The sequence below is a fragment of the Ursus arctos genome, unplaced genomic scaffold, assembly GCF_023065955.2.
Source record: "Ursus arctos isolate Adak ecotype North America unplaced genomic scaffold, UrsArc2.0 scaffold_10, whole genome shotgun sequence".
Lineage (NCBI taxonomy): Eukaryota > Metazoa > Chordata > Mammalia > Carnivora > Ursidae > Ursus > Ursus arctos.
This window is the reverse complement of record NW_026622764.1, coordinates 25,591,450-25,610,459: the sequence shown is the minus strand read 5'-3', so window position 1 is coordinate 25,610,459 and position 19,010 is coordinate 25,591,450. Positions and strand designations below refer to the sequence as shown.

Genomic DNA, 19,010 nt, shown 5'->3' with positions numbered 1-19,010 from the left:
CCATATGATTTCGTTTATATCTGGAATCTAAAAAACAAACCAAATGAACATACAAAACAGAAAGAGATTCTCAAATACAGAAAACAAAGGGATGTTCACCAAAAGGTGGGGAGGAGGGTCGAGGAATAGGTGAAATAGGTGAAGAGGATTAAGAGGTACAAACTTCCAATTATGAAATAAATAAGTCACAGGGATGAAAAGTACAACATAAGAAATATAGTCAAAAAATATCACATACTAGGGATGCCTGGGTGGCTCAGTCGGTTAAGTGTCAGTCTTTGGCTCAAGTTATGATCCCAGGGTCTTGGAATCAAGTCCCACATCGGGCTACTTGCACAGAGGGGAGCCTGCTTCTCCCTCTGCCTACTGCTCCCCCTGCTTGTGCACGCTCTCTCTCTCTCTGTCTGACAAATAACAATATAAAATAATAAAATAAAAATACCACGTACTAGTATATGATCAAATGACGGTAAATTAAATAATTAAACAGGATATAAAATTAGACAATAATTGTCCTAGGATTATAGAACACAATTTTTCATAATAAAAATGGGTAGGAAAATATGCAATAATTTTAGCAAAGAGGAAATTATAAAAGTAATAATTTATTATGCATTTTGCAATATCTATTTGAAATCTATTTTCCATTTATAAAAAAAATAGTGCTACCACTTTCTTTTGATCTTCTGCAAATTGGACACAAAAGTCCAATTTGCAGAAGATCAAAACTCCCATCAAAGACTAGTATAATGGGTTTAAAAAATTAGTTTGAAGGCATCAGAGAGCCATGAAATTAGCTAGGATTGGAGAAACCAGGATCCCAGGGAGAAGATTACATCATTGTAGTGAATCTGGCACTTTTTTCTGCTTTTCCATCAAGACATTTGCTGATACGCAGTCTGGGGAGAAACACTGAGCATCCTACCAGAAAACGAAGGAATATCTGCGAGATTTTAGTAGGTAACAGGGCAGGAAAGAAGAAAATTGGATTTCAGGGCAGCCAAGGCAGCCAGACTGGAAGGGCTAAATTCCTAGTGAGAAATGAGCTTGACATTTTACAGCACTAATTGTTGATGTGTTTCCAGATTCCTAAGCTATACAAACAGAAAGTGACTGCTGTTAAAATGTTGAATAGCTTAATGAAATCATCAGAATTCTTGGTTGTGAGGAAATAAAAATTAGACTTTAGGAATTATCACAAGGAAGAGCACAGATCAATTCCACTCTCTCAATTAAGTCTCTCATAGGCTAATTCACACAGTTACGAGCAAATGGGAAAGAGAGAGGACAAATTCTGAAAACTAACATTTGGACTGAGGTACATTGAACCTGATTTAATTAAATTTCTGATGATTAAATATGACCTCTTTGACTATTTTCATACACTATTTCAGATAATTTCTCAAAAAATAGGCAGACTGTTAAACCAGACCAATTGAAAAACAATAACAAATGAAATTAACTTATAAATGTCTAGACTCTTGAGTTATCAATATGGATTAAAAATTATAATGTGATTAATATACTTGTGAAAATGGTGAGATTTAATTTTTTTTTCAGGTAAAAAGCAGTTCTATAAAAATACAATGAGAATTCTTGAAGTGAAATGTACGATAATTAACAATGAAAGTAAAAGAACAAATTTAACAGGTTGGACACAGCTGAAAAGCTCACTAAAAAATGGAAGAATAGGACACTGAAAAGCACACAAACTGAAAAGGGAAAAAATGTTGGAAAACCCAGAAAAGAATGTAAGATGTTTACACAGCATAGTTAAAAGTTCTACTTTACTTGTAACTGGATTTCCAGAAGCAGAGGAAAGAAAGCATGAAGGAGAAGCAACATCTGAGAACGCTCCCTATTAATTTCCCACAGTTTAGATTACACCAGTTTCTGCCATCTGGTTCTTCAGGCTGGGAAGTCTATAGAGTTCTGTATCAAAGTTCTAGCCACCACTTGTTTCTCCAACTGTATAGCCTTCCCTTAGGATAAATCCAAAAAATGTGATCACTCATCCCATGCTTCACTCCTCTTGTAAGTATTGACTCCCCTCCAGAATCTGCCTGCTTTTGTTCACTTATTAGTATCTTTAAGTACTTTTATTTTTGTAGTTGTCCAAGATTATATGAGCTTACATTGTTATAGAAGTCTGTGGTAGGAGCTTACCTGAACAGACTCAAATTGGACCTGTCATTTAGGAAGTAGGTTTAGTAGCTACTTTTAAATATTTCATTTTGATGAAAATTTTTGGGGATTTATTCTATTATAATTCAATATTACAACTGTTGGGGTTAAGGAAAAAAGTAAACAAGATCCAGTTTTCAAGGACCTTAAAGAAAGAACATCAATAAAAAATATTGTAATTTATTATGATAGATCTAGAAAAAGTCAAGTTCTGAATGCTACAAAAGCACAAGGATCATGTAAGTAGAGAGGGCTCAGAGACTTCTTCTCAAGATGATTTTTGAGATGGATATTGCAGTAAAAGTAAATATTAATGGGGAAAAAAGATATGTAAGACAGAAACCTAGAATGAACTACGATTTAGTATTATAACTGATATTTACACAAAGCCATAAGCAGATTGGTATTACTGAATTGAAAATTAAATGATTTATGATGGAAGATGATGTCAGCTTTTGAAGTTCTCATGTGCCATTGTAAGTAGGATGCTTTTCTTTGATGGGTTATGGAGAGACATATATGGGATTTAACCAACTAATAATACCATAACATTTGATTTTCTCATGCTGTCTGAAATGTGAAATGTGGATGAATTTTAAAGGGGTAAAACTAATCTCAGAATAATAATAATAGATTATTTCAACATTCTCAGTGATAGATAATACATATTTGAATTAGTAGAGGACTATTAACAGCTGGCATGCAAAGGCATAAATAAAAGAGTCAAATAAGATCTGGGCCATAAAATAGATAAACAAAAACTTATTTAGAAGGTCAGGAGTAGTTGTCACACTAAAGAATTGTTGAGTGAATATCAGCAATTGTGTTAACTGTAATGATACATGATAGGAGCTTTACTAATGATTACTGTGTTTAAGTATTCTATAGTAATAGGTAGTTCTTTCCATTTAGGTTTTTTGTGGAGTCAAATGAGCGAAGATGAATATGGATTTGTAAAGCATCCCGTGGTAACTGTCAAGAAGTCATGAATATAACCATGATAATTGCAACAGTGAAATAAATGCAGATACGAGGTGAGTGGAAGAGGGACAGAGTCATGAGCTGTCTCTAAGGCACTACAATGCTGAGAGAGAGGTGGAGACCTTTATAACGTGTCCTCCTTCAATTACATAGACATTTCTAAACCTAATAGCAATGGCTTATTGGAAGAAACCTTTTCTACCTATTCCATTGAGTATAGTAATAATTCATGGAAATAATGTACATGCTTATTAAAAATGATTAATTTTGTCCAGGTTATTGGAGAAATTTTAATTTTGAGCACTTGAACTAGAAAATTTGGAAACATAAAAATACCTTATGCAATACTTGGCTAGATTCTAACTTTTGCAGAAAGTCTGAAGGCCAAAAAGGATGTAGAAAAATATGCAATGTATGCATAAGGGAGAAAAATTAATGATCCAAATCTTGGAAATATAAGATATGAATAAAGCTTAAAGGAATGATAATTAGGTAGCTTGAGAGAAGACTGCTGGCAGGTGACCTAATAACTTGTATTCTGTATAAGAAGGGTCATTATATTCTAAAAAATGAATCCTTATTGAAGTGAGAGCCAAAGCAGCTGTATTTAATTATGGCAAGATAGATGTGGGTTTCACTGAATTAAACCATTTTAGCATTTGGAATAATTACTATTGAAAATGAGTCATTGAAATTCTTTTCTTTTTTGAAGATCTTGCATAATACTGATTTGGAATAGGTGATATGCAAGTCTTTTTAGAAATAATATGGAATTTTAAGGGAAATTAAAAATTTGCAGTTTAAAAAGTGGCTGTACTAATCGATTTAATACTGAAGTTATGGAATTAACTGGTGTATTTCAACAACAATTCTGATCTCCAAGTTATGGCAATTAAATAATGAATTTTTTGTTAGTAAGCTAATAGGAACGTTTATGCATAAATCTAAGTATGTGCACATCTGAATTATAAAATAGAAACCAGCAATATTTTTATGGTAAATTTAGATAATCTTTTAATCCAACACCCATTCCTGGAAATTTATTTCTCATAAATACAATCACAGGAACATAAAAAATAATCTACGGAAGGATGTTTATTGCCACATTACAGTAGCAACAAGTTCCAAGCAAAGTGAATGGCTACCAATGGAAAAACTTATGAAATTATTTTACATATTGATCTATAAACATTATCCAATCAAAAATAACAAATTTGAAATGTATCAGGAGAATTTGCAGAAGTTATTGCTGAGTGAAGGAAGCAAATGCATTGTAATAATAACATTGCAGTAAAAATAATCTTCTGAGCATGCAAATAAATATATACGCATATGTGTTTGCAAATAATTATATGAGCATGGGAAATAGATAGAGGGTGTTCCTTGTCAAGATAAATTGGTATGATAAATAGTGGAGACTAGACTAGGAGTGGAAAGCCAGGACAAAAAAAGAAAAAAAAAGACAGAAGAAAGAGAAAAAATGGCTATGATTGCCAAAAAACTAAAACCAGAAGGATTATCACTCTGTTGACTTTATGTAAATTATGCATATTTTAAAAATAAAATCTAAAATCATTTAATGAATTTTATAAAAATGACTTTATATTGAATTGTAGCACTTACTTAGAAAGTATGCACTTAAACTATGTACATTAATATCTCCGTCACCCAACAGCTATATATAACAGCTAAAAATACAGTGAAAAGGACTGTATTAATGTGCATAGTAATTAAGGTGTGTTTAAAAATTTATTGTTCATTTTCACAATGTTATACCCCTGATGCTTTTCAGATTGTTTGAAAATAATAGAAATACAATTTCCATGTATAGACAAAAATAATTTATACTAAAAAATGTTTGGTGGACCCTTGGTGGCTCAGTTAGTTAAGTCTCCAACTCTTGGTTTCAGCTCAGATCATGATCTCAGGGTCATGGGATTGAGCCCTGTGTCAGGCTCCCTGCCCAGCGCACAGTCTGCTTGGGATTCTCTCTCACCCTCTCCCTCTGCCCCTCCTCTGTTTGCTCTCTCTCTAAAATAAATAAATGAATTTTAAAAAAGAGAAATATCTGGTTGCCTAATATCAAGTAATAACTTTTTGTGGCATTTAGTACTATTGTTATTTTATTTATTACACAGTTAAAAAACTAAATTCCCCTTGAATTTCAATGACTTTGAGAAAAGCTTTTTTGAAAGTAGTCAAGGTATAAAAAAGTTCCATAAAACTGTCACCGTTAAGTACATTAAGAGGCGATACTTTTCATTCCCATGTCTTAAAGAAAGAAGAAAAAAAAGTCTTCCTTAAAAAGTAATGTTTATGGATTCACACTGTAAACTCCATGCCTGAGAGGGGAAAAAACAAGAAAAAAAAAAAAAAGAAAGAAAGTTGGGAAACATTAATACCTTGCTAATGCAAAAACCGATAGTCAGGATTTCTCTAACCCCAGGTATTGTGTACAGCGTAATGACCTTGAATGCTGTGAAATAATGCTTTTTCCCCTCTTTCCTTTTTTTGTATAATTCAGAAGTTCCTGTTAACCTAAGTCATTGAGAGGCTGGGGTTAGCAAAAAAAATGTTAATATGAATGATGATAATTAGTTTGGGAGGTTGAGTTTAACTTTTTCTAAGGATACAATGTCTTTTGTTACTTAGAAACACAGTTTTGGGCATAGGGAAATATGCCCCTCAGGAAACTTGTAACTAATGGGAAATCTTTCTGCTCTGTACAGGCTAAGGCATTGGATAGTATTCCTAACATGATGTCTTTTTTGTAAATGTTCATCTTTTCAAAAGAAAGTGCCTTTTTTCCTACATCTTTAATAACTTTATGGATTAAACTGATCAAATTATTTTATCAATATATATGGCAAAATCAAATTGGGTCTTGCTCTTTATTTTCCTAGTTCCATGCTCGTAAGTAATAAAACAACGACAATAAAATTAAACAACAACCAAAAAAACCAAACATGCACTTTTAAAAGGTACATGTGAAGAAATTCTCTTTTAAACTCTATTTTCTCCAATCTAATAACAATAGCTTTTGTGATGATTTCTGTTTCTTCATCAAATAGGTCATACATACGTAGGTGTTTGCTCTTCAGTACAAAATCCCCACTGAGAAGCATTTTCTATGATGTAAACTTGGATGAAGGAAAAGAGCAATAGGGACAATTTGCCTTTAGGGTCAAGCTCAGTTTTACAGTAGTACTTAAGTATTTTAGTAATTATGGAAAGAAATAGGAAGACTCTGTAACTGCTGCTAATGGTTATAGTTTCAAAGAGAAGGACAGTGAATATTTCTGGAACTTCAAAGCATGTAATACTTTGGATTAATTTATTTGGTTTTGTAGAGCTTCATGCTTTTAGCAATTTATTACTGCAAAATATGTGTTTATATGTCTGCATATATATATGCAAAAATATATTTTATATATTACATTCATGTTAGATAAAAATATTTTTTTTCTATATTTTTAAATTTTTCTCTTGCCTGAAAAAACAATAACTAATCCTTCTCTATAGGACTCCATCACCATATGAAAACTGGAAGAACTTGGTATGTGTTTTATCCCTCTGTGCACTTCCCTTTTCCTTATGTGGCAGCAGGATGGTAGAGTAATGTAATATATCTCCCTGGCCCTTTCTTGTTCTGGTTATTGTCTATAGGAGTTTATGCTTAATCAATCGTGGATACTAGGTATTCCTGTTTCCTTTTGCCTGGTTATGTTGGTGTGAAACAATTTTTTATTATAAGAAAATATTTAAGTGATGGCTGATAGCTCTTTCTCACTAAATGTATATTTATACTTATATTTTTATATATTAGATAGGTATCCTGCCTCTCTACACCCTCTCTTCCCATTATCTAGAAATCTGAATAAAAATACTATAACATATCTCATTCTATCTTCAGTGCTCCTTAGTGTCTGTTTCAAATTTTTGCTGTCCTCGAAAATTTGTATTAAATTTCATATAAATTTTCATATCTACTTTTCGGTTTACTAATTCCATTAATCTTTGTTTAACATTCTGTTCAAGTTGTTCAAGGGGTTTGTAATTTCAAAAATACATTTTCTTTTCTAAAAAGTTATATTCTGGGGGCGCCTGGGTGGCGCAGTCGTTAAGCGTCTGCCTTTGGCTCAGGGCGTGATCCCAGAGTTTTGGGATCCAGCCACAGGTCAGGCTTCTCTGCTGGGAGCCTGCTTCTTCCTCTCCCACTCCCCCGCTTGTGTTCCCTCTCTCGCTGGCTGTCTCTCTCTGTCAAATAAATAAATAAAATCTTTTAAAAAAATAAAAAATAAAAAGTTATTTTCTGTTTAATGATCTTGTCATTTTTTACACTATCCATTCTTATATAAATTAGCTCATTTTTTTTCTCTAAACATGTCATGCAAGTATTTTAAATCTATATTTCATAATTCTGAAACAATACACATATACATTTATACATATATAACAGATAATTTATCTGTGCACGTATATGCGTGTATCTGTTTCCATTACTATAGTTTTAATAAATTCTTTTTAATATTGTTATATTAAAAATGTAACACTTCTGTTCTCCTGATTAATATTGCTTATTAATATTATTGATTTTTAAAATTATATCTACTGCCTAATTATGGTTCCATTCATTGTCATTGATGTAATATGATGTCTTTAGGATGTGTGGATTTGTTCTGAAAAGAATTTACAGTGAGCCTTTTTTTTTTTTTTCAAGATTTATTTATTTATTTATTCGACAGAGATAGAGACAGCCAGCGAGAGAGGGAACACAAGCAGGGGGAGTGGGAGAGGAAAAGGCAGGCTCCTAGCAGAGGAGCCAGATGTGTGGCTCGATCCCGGAACGCCAATGCCGGGATCACACCCTGAGCCAAAGGCAGACGCTTAACGACTGCGCCACCCAAGTGCCCCTCCAGTGAGCCTTTTAATTTTATTTTTCCTGTTGCTTCTTCTCTGTTTACTTGCTCCTCCTTACCCAGTTCCCCAACCTAAGACTTAGTTTTATGCTTTTACTTCAAAGTTCTTGCCCAAGCAAATGTGAGCATAGTAGCATATTTAAAGAGTCATCCTGACTTCCTGGTTAGGTCAAATCCAAGTACAGATGTCAAGCTTAAGTAGCCCAAATTTTAAAGAAAGCCATGTCTAATTGAAACCAAATAATTTCTTCTGACTTGTCTGGCAGGCAGCATTATTGCATGGAGCATGATTTCACTTCCACCTCCTTTCTATACTAGAAGGCCCCTGGAGAGAAAGAGATGGTGTTTTAGATATGCTACATAATGGGAATGTTGTGTTCATGTTCACTGCCGTTTCTCTCAGCCCATCCTAATGCTTCCACTGGAATGGTAGAAAATCCTCTGGACAGATTGGTATGTTGCACGTAAAACATGGGGGGATATAAACCCATTGTTATGCCAAGAGAAGAATTTACGATAGTAAGCTTGGAAGGGAATTCAGTGCAGTATACGTAGGGAAAAGACAGACAGAACTTCCATTTTAAACTAGTACTTTGGATCATTAGGTGGAGTAGAGTACTCAACTTTTTTAATTGTATGCAAAGAACTATTAAAATTATTGGAAAAACTACTAACCAGAACCCACTTAAGAGGAATTTGCTATGTTAAGTTGGTTTAGCTAAGGGGCTGATATTACCAGATCAAACCAGGGCATAAAGAGGGAAACCTTCCAAGGCAAACATAGTGTCAGTATAAAAGATGACTGTGCCTTCCCTCTCTGTCTTTCCTTTCTCCAACCCGGAAATAACTAATCTCAAAAAAGTGAGGACACAGAGGATACAAGATCAGTTTGTATCTCTCCCAAGTTCAAGTTCCCCAAGTTAGAAGTCTATGATGAGGAGGGTGGGGAATTTCTGATTTGGACATGAAGATTTGAGATTTAAACATTCTACTAGACTGATTATACTCTATTAATAATATATTAATTATTATTTGTTTTTATCTATCTATCTATCTATCTATCTACCTATCTATTGCTGAGTTAAAACAGCCCAAGGCTGGTTAAAACTACCAGAGGAGAGCTGGGATCAAATCTATTGAAGGAAATCCCATGCTGATTATCTCCAAGAGTTTATCTTGTCAGATTCTACTGCTTTCCAAAGTTAGCTTGCTTCTCCACAAAATTTTGAAACTAAATTAAGATTTATACCTGAATACCTTTAATGTTTTTGACTGTTGTGGTTTTAAAAATGACCAGGGCTGGTTTCATGAATGTCTATTCAGGCTGGGAAAAATCTTACTAACTTACCAGGACTATTATATATATATATATATATATATATTTTAAAGATTTTATTTATTTATTTGACAGAGATAGAGACAGCCAGCGAGAGAGGGAACACAAGCAGGGGGAGTGGGAGAGGAAGAAGCAGGCTCACAGCAGAGGAGCCTGATGTGGGGCTCGATCCCACAACGCCGGGATCACGCCCTGAGCTGAAGGCAGACGCTTAACCGCTGTGCCACCCAGGCGCCCCAGGACTAATATATTAACAAAAATAGTATATTTATTCCATTTCTATCAATAAGATAAAAATCAAGTCTTATTTTCAGTATTAAGTATAGTCCAGTTTTTTCCTCATTTGCCAAATAGTAAAATGTGGCGGGAATAGAAAAGTGAAAAAATGAAAAATAGCAAAAGTAAATAGCATTTATAGAGATCCAGGAAAAAAAAACAAGATGTCCTAGAAGATAGAAAAAATAACTTTTAATTATGATTGTGAAATGGAAAAGCTCCTGGAAAGGGGGTAGTTAGGATTAGCCATAAAGAAGAAGTAGTTTTTAAATAAACTTTGTATTTTGAAGTAATAATAGATTAACATAAAAGTTGCAAAGATAATAGAGTGGACTGAATCAAGAAATATGAAGCATATATTGGTTATTAGGTACAGGCCGATGTTGAGGGAAAGGTAATCGCCAAGAATTCCTTTATCGATTCCTTCCACAAATATCTGCTGAGCTCCTACTTAATGCTGGTCAACTTTATAGACCCCTGTTTGACCATCATTGAACAAGAGAGAGAAAATATCCCTGTCAGCATGAGAATTATATTTTATCAAGGAAATAAAGGTAAAAACAATCAACATAATAGATAGAAATCAATAGTATATTTGAAAGTAATAGTAAAGAAGCAAAAACCAGAAACAAGTAAATGGTGATAAGGTTAAGAGGTGTTGGGAAGAGAAGAATTCATGTCAGGAAAGATAAACGATTCTTTCAAGAAGATTTATTGCAATAGGGAGCAAAGTAATGGACTGATACCTAAAACAAGGAAGTGCAGTCAAAAGAAAGGCTTCTTTCCAGTAAAATATGAGAAAGAACACCATGCTTTTGTACCTATGAGAGTGATAAAGTGGATAATAAAAAAATTAAGATGTAGGAGAGTGAGAAGGGAAAAATGTTGGAGCAATGTCTTTGATTCAATGAGAGGGCATGATATACGGTGCACCACTCAAATGAATCCAGTGTTTCAGACTCAGTCACCTAAGTGAGTCATGGTCCCATTCACTGAGCTAAGATACGTAAGAGGAAAAGCAAGTTTGGAAAGGAAGAACATAAACTCACTTGTATATGTTTTGTAAGAGGGACATTCTCTAGGAAATGCATTTCTCTATACTTTTATCTGGGGCAAGAATTCAAACAAGGTCTAAATATAACATGCTAACTAAAAATTTACAAATTAAACTAAAAAATAAATCAAATATGTTATATCCTCCTGCCTTGACAATCATATCTTCACAACAGAAAAACAGAAGGAATATGTTGTAATCTTTGGTTACATAACCATAAGCCTGCAAACTTGTGAAGGCAAAATAATTTTTTCCTCCTTTTTTGAGATATAATTGACATATAACATTGTTTAAACTTAAGGTGTATAGTGTGACAATTTAATGTGCATATATACTACAAAATGATGACCACGGTAAGTCCAGTTAACACAAATATCGATGCACAGTTGCCATTTTTGTGTGTGTGGTAAGAACATTTACGATCTACCCTCTTAGCAACTTATGTATATACAACATAGTGTTGTTAATTATAGTCACCATACTGTACATTAGTCCTCAAGTTACTTATAATATAACTGGAAGTTTGTACCCTTTGGCCACCTTCACCCATTTGTCCCCATCCACCTATATCTGCAAATGTATGTATAAGTACATATATGTATTTCATACGAAGGGCACCATTATTTCTCTGAATTCTTTAATTTAGTAGCATCTTGTTTGAAGTAAATGTTATTGCATCAACAGTAATTAATCAGTATCCTCATTGAGTGTTTGAGAATAGCTACAGGTTAAGATAATAATGTGGCCATGAAGATATTAAACATGTAGATAAGTCAGAAAATATTCTATGTAATCCTTGACTTGATATAAAAACTATAATAGCTATTTGTTGATCCTGTTTCTCAAAGTGACAAATATAAACTACATACCGCCAGTTAAAAAAAGAGATTCTGGACTTTTAGACCAAATTTGGTTGCTGCTGAAAAACTCATTTTTCATTAACATCTCTCTTAGAGCCATGAACATAATTCCAAAGATGATCATTTTAAGTTCATTAAACAACATTAAAATAGTAGTTATTCATTTGAAAAATGTGAGTGTATTATATTACATATTTTTGAATATATAATTATTTATAATTCTAGTTTTCATTATTATCCAGTTGTCCAAAAATGTATTGGTATCAGTCTTCAAATATGCTGTATGAATTTAGCTAGCTAGCTAGCTATACTGATATTAATTATTTAATATTCTAAAACCTTTCTCAGCCATCACAGTGAATGGTTGTAAATGTCATGTTAACAAAGTGCCACTGGAACCAAGATGTGGAACAGAAGGAGACACAGGAAATTGATGCTTGGCACTATTGGAAAACAATATTATACAAGAATCACTGAATTCATGCAGTCTAAGTGGAAAGACGTGAAAAGGTAAATTAAATATCTTTTCATTTCTGCCAATTAAATTCTCCCTGAACTCTGAAGCAGTAACTCTCTCAAATATTGGCAGTGATGCACCCTAGCTCTCTCCACAGCATTCTTAAGCAGTCAGCATTTGTTTCTATGACTTAGAGCAACCAACGGAAAGAAATATTTTGTTCTCTTTACTCTTGATTCTGTGTGCTGTAGTGTGGGGTGTGTGTGTGGGGGGGGGCTTTTTTAGCTTGGGGCCCATGTCAGCAGATGCTCTTTCCAGAGTCTAATGAATGGAAGAGAGTGAACTGGAAATACAAATATCAGATATTGAGCATATGCAAACGGAACCATTGAAACTCCTGTGATTAGTGAGAAGAGAATCTAGGATTGAATTTTTGAGGAGGAAATACATTAGATTTGAGAAAGAAATAAGAATACGATGCAAATTATAAAGAACAACCAGAGGAGTGGGAGGAAAGAGCATCTGGGATCACAGAACATAAAACGAGAGAATTTCAATGAGGTAAGCAAACAAATGTTAATAAGATAAAGTCTAGAAATAATTTTATTGTAGAGAAGATTCTGTGATTGTCTACCTAATAACATTTGCCCACCTTTTGCTTTGCTAAGGGAATCTTAGTTTGAGGATGTATGAAAAAATTAGAATCCTGTTCCCTGGTGAAGCAATGAATGACCATATTATCCAGCTTTCGTCAATGAGATGTAAGAGAAAATTGTTTGGGGAGTTTTCATGAGAGAGGTTTTGCATACTTGAATAAAGGGATAACATACAAACTTCATGTGATCTCTTCTGGAGTTAAATATGGATATGTTATCTGGAACTGTGGCAACCAGCATATTTGATCTGGAGGAACAAGCCAAGATATTGACAGAGCCCGGCTCTGATACTATCCTGTTACTTCCCTTATAACAGCAGCTACCTGCCTCCAAATCCCTTAAGTAGGGGCGGGGAGTGTGGAGAGGGAGTAGAAAATACAAATTTAAAAAATTTACAAAAATGATTAGTATAAACTGCAGTGAGTAATGTTTTTTGTTTGGTTGGTTAATTGGTTATTTTTTTTTTGTAACAGATAAAAACATCTTAGGTGTTAAATATGGACTAACAATTAGAATTGAAGAGATCAGTAATCCTAGGGAAGTGTGGCTGTAAAAATTTTTGTGGTATATTGAAAAATGAAGTGGAGGATAGAACAAGAGAGAATATGGGTTGGACCTTTTCAGTAGTCTTTGCTTAGGAAGTTTGGGCAATAACTAGATGGATGCATGAGCTTGAAGGTAGTTATTTTTATTTTTTGGCTTTATTATATACCTTTTAAAATATATTTTTTAATAACAGATTATATAGTCAGACAGGTTTGGATTTAAATATGGTTGCACAACTTCCATTAGATAATTGAACAAATTACTTAATGTCACCTAGCATAAAAGTTTCTTTACATCTCAAAAAAGATTTTGATAAATTTAATACTCTTCAACTGAATTGGCAGAAAAATCAGAAACAGAATCAGTGCTAGTTAATTCATATTTCTAGGCTTTTTCAAATAAATTACACTGCTCTTGGATTTAATATTATTCTTTTTTGACAATGACTAATATGATGATTATTGATTAGTACAAGCTGACTCTCAGTTAACTCTTGAAAAAAGTATGCATATCTATTTCATAATGATAGATAATAGAAAAATTTATGATGTATAAACAATAAATCATTGGAGGAAAGAGGTCACTAGAATTTTAAATATTTATAGATAGTGAAATGGATCAAAAACTTTGTGATAAATTAAAGCAGTAGAGAGAACATTTATTTCTTAACTCTCAATTATTTTCATGACTAATGTATTTTTCATAAGGAATGTTATAATGATAAACAAAAGATTCTTAAGTGAGCAATTTTTAAAAATCTGGCTGATGTCAGTTTGTTTACTGCATTAGTCATGTACAAATTCTTATGCTGAAAACAAAGTAATAATTCAAAGAATAACCGAGGGTCAAACAGTGCCATGTTAATTAATAGAAAATATAATTTTAAAAAATTCAAGCAAGAATTTACAGAATGATTATTTCTAAGCACACATAAGTGCACGCAGTTTTAGTTAAGCATTATGATTTTGTATATTCCTATAAACGATTCTGACTGAACTGGGAAAAGGTTAAAATATTTATGAAGGATATACTTGGTGACAGGCAATACAAAGGCACTTAATATCCTAGTTCTGACTCACAATAATCTTAAGAAAATTTTCATTTTGTAGATGAAAACAAACATCAGTGAGCTATAATAATTAGCCAATTCTTTAACATCTAATGAATGCTGATTATAAATCTATTTGTCTCTTTGTCTTGCTGCCTCCAATAAAATTTAAATTCATTTTTTATCATGTTATATTTTATAAACTAACATTTTATTCATACTAGAATGCTTCTTTTTGAAAAGAAATCACATCATTATAAACGAAAATCATTCACATGTATATTTTAGGTGAGCAAAATGAATACTTATTTTTGTACAAATCAGAGCATAATTTACATCTTTTAATGGTAGAAGAAAAATGATACTCATTTGTAGGTTTCAGAAATCTGAAGATTTATCACTGAAAGCGATGCCCTAGACTTTCCTATATTTCATTCATATCCACATTATAGCATCTTTATCTTTTTTCATGATAATTTAAGGTATATAGTAGATGTAACATTGACAAATATCATCAATGAGATATTTCCAGTGTTATTAGAAAATTTTTAAAAAATGTTCTCCTTCTGGAGATAAAGGAAAAAACCCAAAATTACACCAAATTATCTCTACCCTTGACAACACCTATAAACTCTGGGTTAAATTAAATCAAACAAATGTTTGAAGGCATAGGAAAGCAAACAAAAAACAGGCAGAAAAGTGGAGAGGTTATATCATTTAAAACGAGCAGAGAAAACAAGGGGGACTCCATGTTTAACTGGCATGTTACTTCAGGGTGCTCCTCAATTCATATGGAACACGGGGGATAAGAGTACAAGAGGAAAGATGCAGCTTCGTTAGCGGAGGATTCAGAGATTGGAATCAGAGCTGGGAAAACTGCTGAGGAACACAGGGAAGGTTCCAGAAAAGAGGAATCCACTCAGAACCGAAAACATGTCAAACTCAATTCAAATTTGCTGGTTTTCAAATCATACATTTACAAAGTGAGACTTTAAGGAATAGAGCAGAAATCAACACCTTGCAGGCTAAAAGTGATATGTATAAATTTAGTAGCTGCTGAAAGCTTGAGAAAGTCTGGATTTCAATTATTACCAATTTAGAGGGCTTTGATGAACACTTTGGACTTATTATTGAAACTCCAGACAATCCAACTTTAAGAGAAATATATCTCAGAACTAAGAGGTGCATCCTAGGCCTAAGGGCAAACATTATACTATTGGATAACTCCCAAAAGAAAGACTTCTCAGCATCAAGGTCATGTACCAGAAATTTAGCAACCTGCTTGAATAAGCCTAACATTTTTCAACAAAGATAACAGAATCTAGAATTTTTACCTATACATCATAAAAATATACAAGATTAAAAATATATGATTTCCAGAAAGTAGGAAATATGACCCATGATAAAAAGAGAAAAACAATCAACAGAAGTAGACCAAGTAACAATATTTATATTGATATTAGTGATTAAATTAAAATACTTTAAAATGATTATTAAAAATATTTTTAAATGATTCAATTGAAGATGGATATAATGAATGAAAAGTTGGAGAATTTCCCCAGAGATATATAAACTCTACAAAAGAATCAAATAGAAATATTCGAACTGAAAAAAAATAGAAACTGAAATAAAAAAATTATTATCTACTTTGTAGCAATAAAAAGATCCTTGACTTTGAAGACAGGTCTGTATATATCACCCAACCTGAAGATAGGTGCATTAATAGAATCCCATAGAGAGAAAGAGAGAGAGAGAGAGAGAGAGAGAAAGATTTGTACAAAAATAAGCAGAACATCTATGTGGAGTTATATTAAGCCTAAATGTAATTACAATCCTAGAAGGAAGGGAAAGAAACATTGTTTTTGGTTAATGTGTTTTGTGGGGAGAGGGGTGGGGTGCAGCACACAAAGTTTTTGTAAATTCAATCCTCAGTTCCAAAAACTGTAGTGAAAAAACAGCCAGTATGATTAATCTATAGGAAACCACATTTGAACACATCACAGATATAAAGAAAATATAAATAAAACTTTTTCAAAGCAATAGTGAGCACAGCAAGGAAGATATATCACATAAAGGGAAATGATACAAATTATGATTGAATTCTTACCACCAAGGAATATAGACCAGAATAGAGTAGAACATTTTTAAAGTAACAACAATTTTGTTTCAACTTGGATTTTTAAGTTGAATGAGAGTATCCTCAAAAATGAAGTGAACGTTGAAAGACTTTGTCATGGCAAGAGCTATCACCTCATTCTATTAGTATGTTGTACAGCGTATGCTGTATTGTAGGTTTTTACTTTTTAAATTATCTATAGTACATTGTATGTGTAGATGGGATTTTGACTGAATTAAGTGAGGAATAATCTTCACTTGGGGTTGAAATGCTGAGTGCAATTTCATTACTTTGGAAATCATTTCATTTTTTTAGTCAGGCAATATTATTTTGAAGTTTAAATGTGAAAAATGATTTTGTGAGGATGTTACTGGCAACAATTTGACTGTGTTGGATAGGTTTTGTCATACCTATTCCATTCTCTTCCTAATGTTTTTTCCTGCAGTTTAAAGCCTGGACAGGTAGAAACTACATTTCCATGACTATTTTGGAGTTAGGAGGCTGGTGCTTTCAAGGTTTAGCCAATCGGATGTAGTCACAAGATCTGGAAAGTGAACATGATGCAGAAGCCAGACGTCTGCTCCTGCTTTTGTTTCAACTCCCCAGGAGTGTTCATGTTTTAGGAGTTTCAGCATCAGCATTAGTGGATGTCTCAGTGTTCAGACATCTGTTTCATGAGTGCTGAGAGGCTAGATTTGAGCCAGTCAATGTGCTGATAACAGAGCATAACTAGTATTGCACAGTTCTGCACTAACAGCTTCCTTTTCTGGTGATTTCCATATTGTCAGGAGCTCAGCTGAGCTGGGAAAGAGCAAGCTGAGCTATCAGGTGTCAGAGGAACCAATTAAATCCACAAGCCAAAAATGGGAGTTAAGCCTCTAATCACTTACTGAGATAATATAAGCAAGAGTCTAAACTGGAGAAAGTGGTGGCTTCCACTTTTCCATTTTCCCTTGTGGAATACTGCACAGGTCGAGGGTCAGATAGATCAGTGCATTCATGGGTTGTTTATCTGTGGAGGGCGCCCAGACAAAAGACTCCGGCAGTTTTATAAACCTTGAGGTTGGGGCTGTACACCAAACCTGGTGTGGAGCATGCAGGTTTTTTATAGGACTTTTAGGTGAAGCCTTTGTAATTGCCTATGGTCAGGCCTGAAAAACCACACTTAAGTTTTTAACTAGGAACTGACCACCTTATATATCTTAGCTTCTTACTATGGCACTTGGTGTAGATATCATCTAGGGGCTTTCTGATTATAGGAGAGAGAGAGTAGTACCTTTGTGACAAAACCTTGTGACATGGCTCTGGGAAGCATTCCTTAAAACACAACTTTAAATAGGTTTGTTCAGCCATCCTCAGGACTCTATCAGCTAATTGTATTATACGTTATTATTTTTCTATTTGTAAGAATTAATATATTTTCTACAAAGACCTCAGCTTTTTCTTCCCAAATATTATCATAAAAAACCTGATGTTCCAAAGGGAAAAATGGGAAAAGGAAAGAAAAAAAATCTTGTAATTTATTTAGTAACCTACAATAAATAAAAAAATATGGCTCTTATGCTTAAGAGTAAGTTATAGTTGGGAAGGAAGTTAAGTAATTTTGTATGAATTGGCAGTGTCATTTACTAAAACCCTCCATTATAAGATTGCCTTTAACAAGGAAGTTTGAGGGTGTGTATCAAATAGATTTGCTCTACTCTCATAGTAAGACCCCAAAGTGAAGGAGAAAACTGTAAGTAAATGTTATATTAAAACTGGGAATAAATGTCTGCTATGATTGTGACTTTTTATTTAGTATTGTAGTAAGTTAAATTATATAGTTATCTTTATGACAAGAACACTATAGAGTGATATTAATCTCAACACACTGTCTTACTTCATAAAAAGAGAGTCAGTATTCCCCTCTGGCTTTAATCTTTTAGTGAAGTGGTCACTCCACTGAAGAAGGAGCTCAACTCTATCCAAATACCTATAGAAACTACTCTTCATGAGTGAACTTATCTCCCCTACATTCATTCCCCTCTCATCCAAAGTCAATCTGTGTCATAAAATAGCTGTTCATAAAATAGCTATCTTTAGATTCTTAAATTTTTAGTACTACCCACAGTTGGAAAATACATTTTCCCCTTCTTCAAAAGTAGCTTCCTGTGTAACAGGGTTGAGCTTATAAGCTGTCTTAAAAGATTTCTTCAAATTAGTATGATTTCAAGATACTGGGAGAAAGGCCTTTCTGCTCCCAAAATAACTCCTTCATCTTCCACACAGTTCTTGGATCCCATATTACATATTGATTTATGTGGGTAGTTTTAGAGCATGGTTTTCAAGAACTAACTAAATAAAGTCAAGCATTCACGTACTATTAGTACCTAACACACTTTTTCAACTGGTATATGGAGCTAGGCCACATTGGGCTCATCCAGATGAAGGAAAGCATCATGAAATGTGAAGTCGGTGCCAGTTGAGACATGGAGGTGAGAATTTTAGCAGATTTGACTCAAGAGAATCCTGACATGCCAAGTCTCTCATAAGCAACTCATAATAAAAGTTCTCTACCTAAAAATCATGCTTAAATTT

General features: G+C 33.4%; 1 pseudogene; it reads left to right on the top strand.

Annotated features, from left to right (window-relative positions):
* Positions 1–19,010, top strand: part of LOC113251124 (40S ribosomal protein S6-like) — a 41,211-nt pseudogene that overhangs the window by 10,756 nt on the left and 11,445 nt on the right.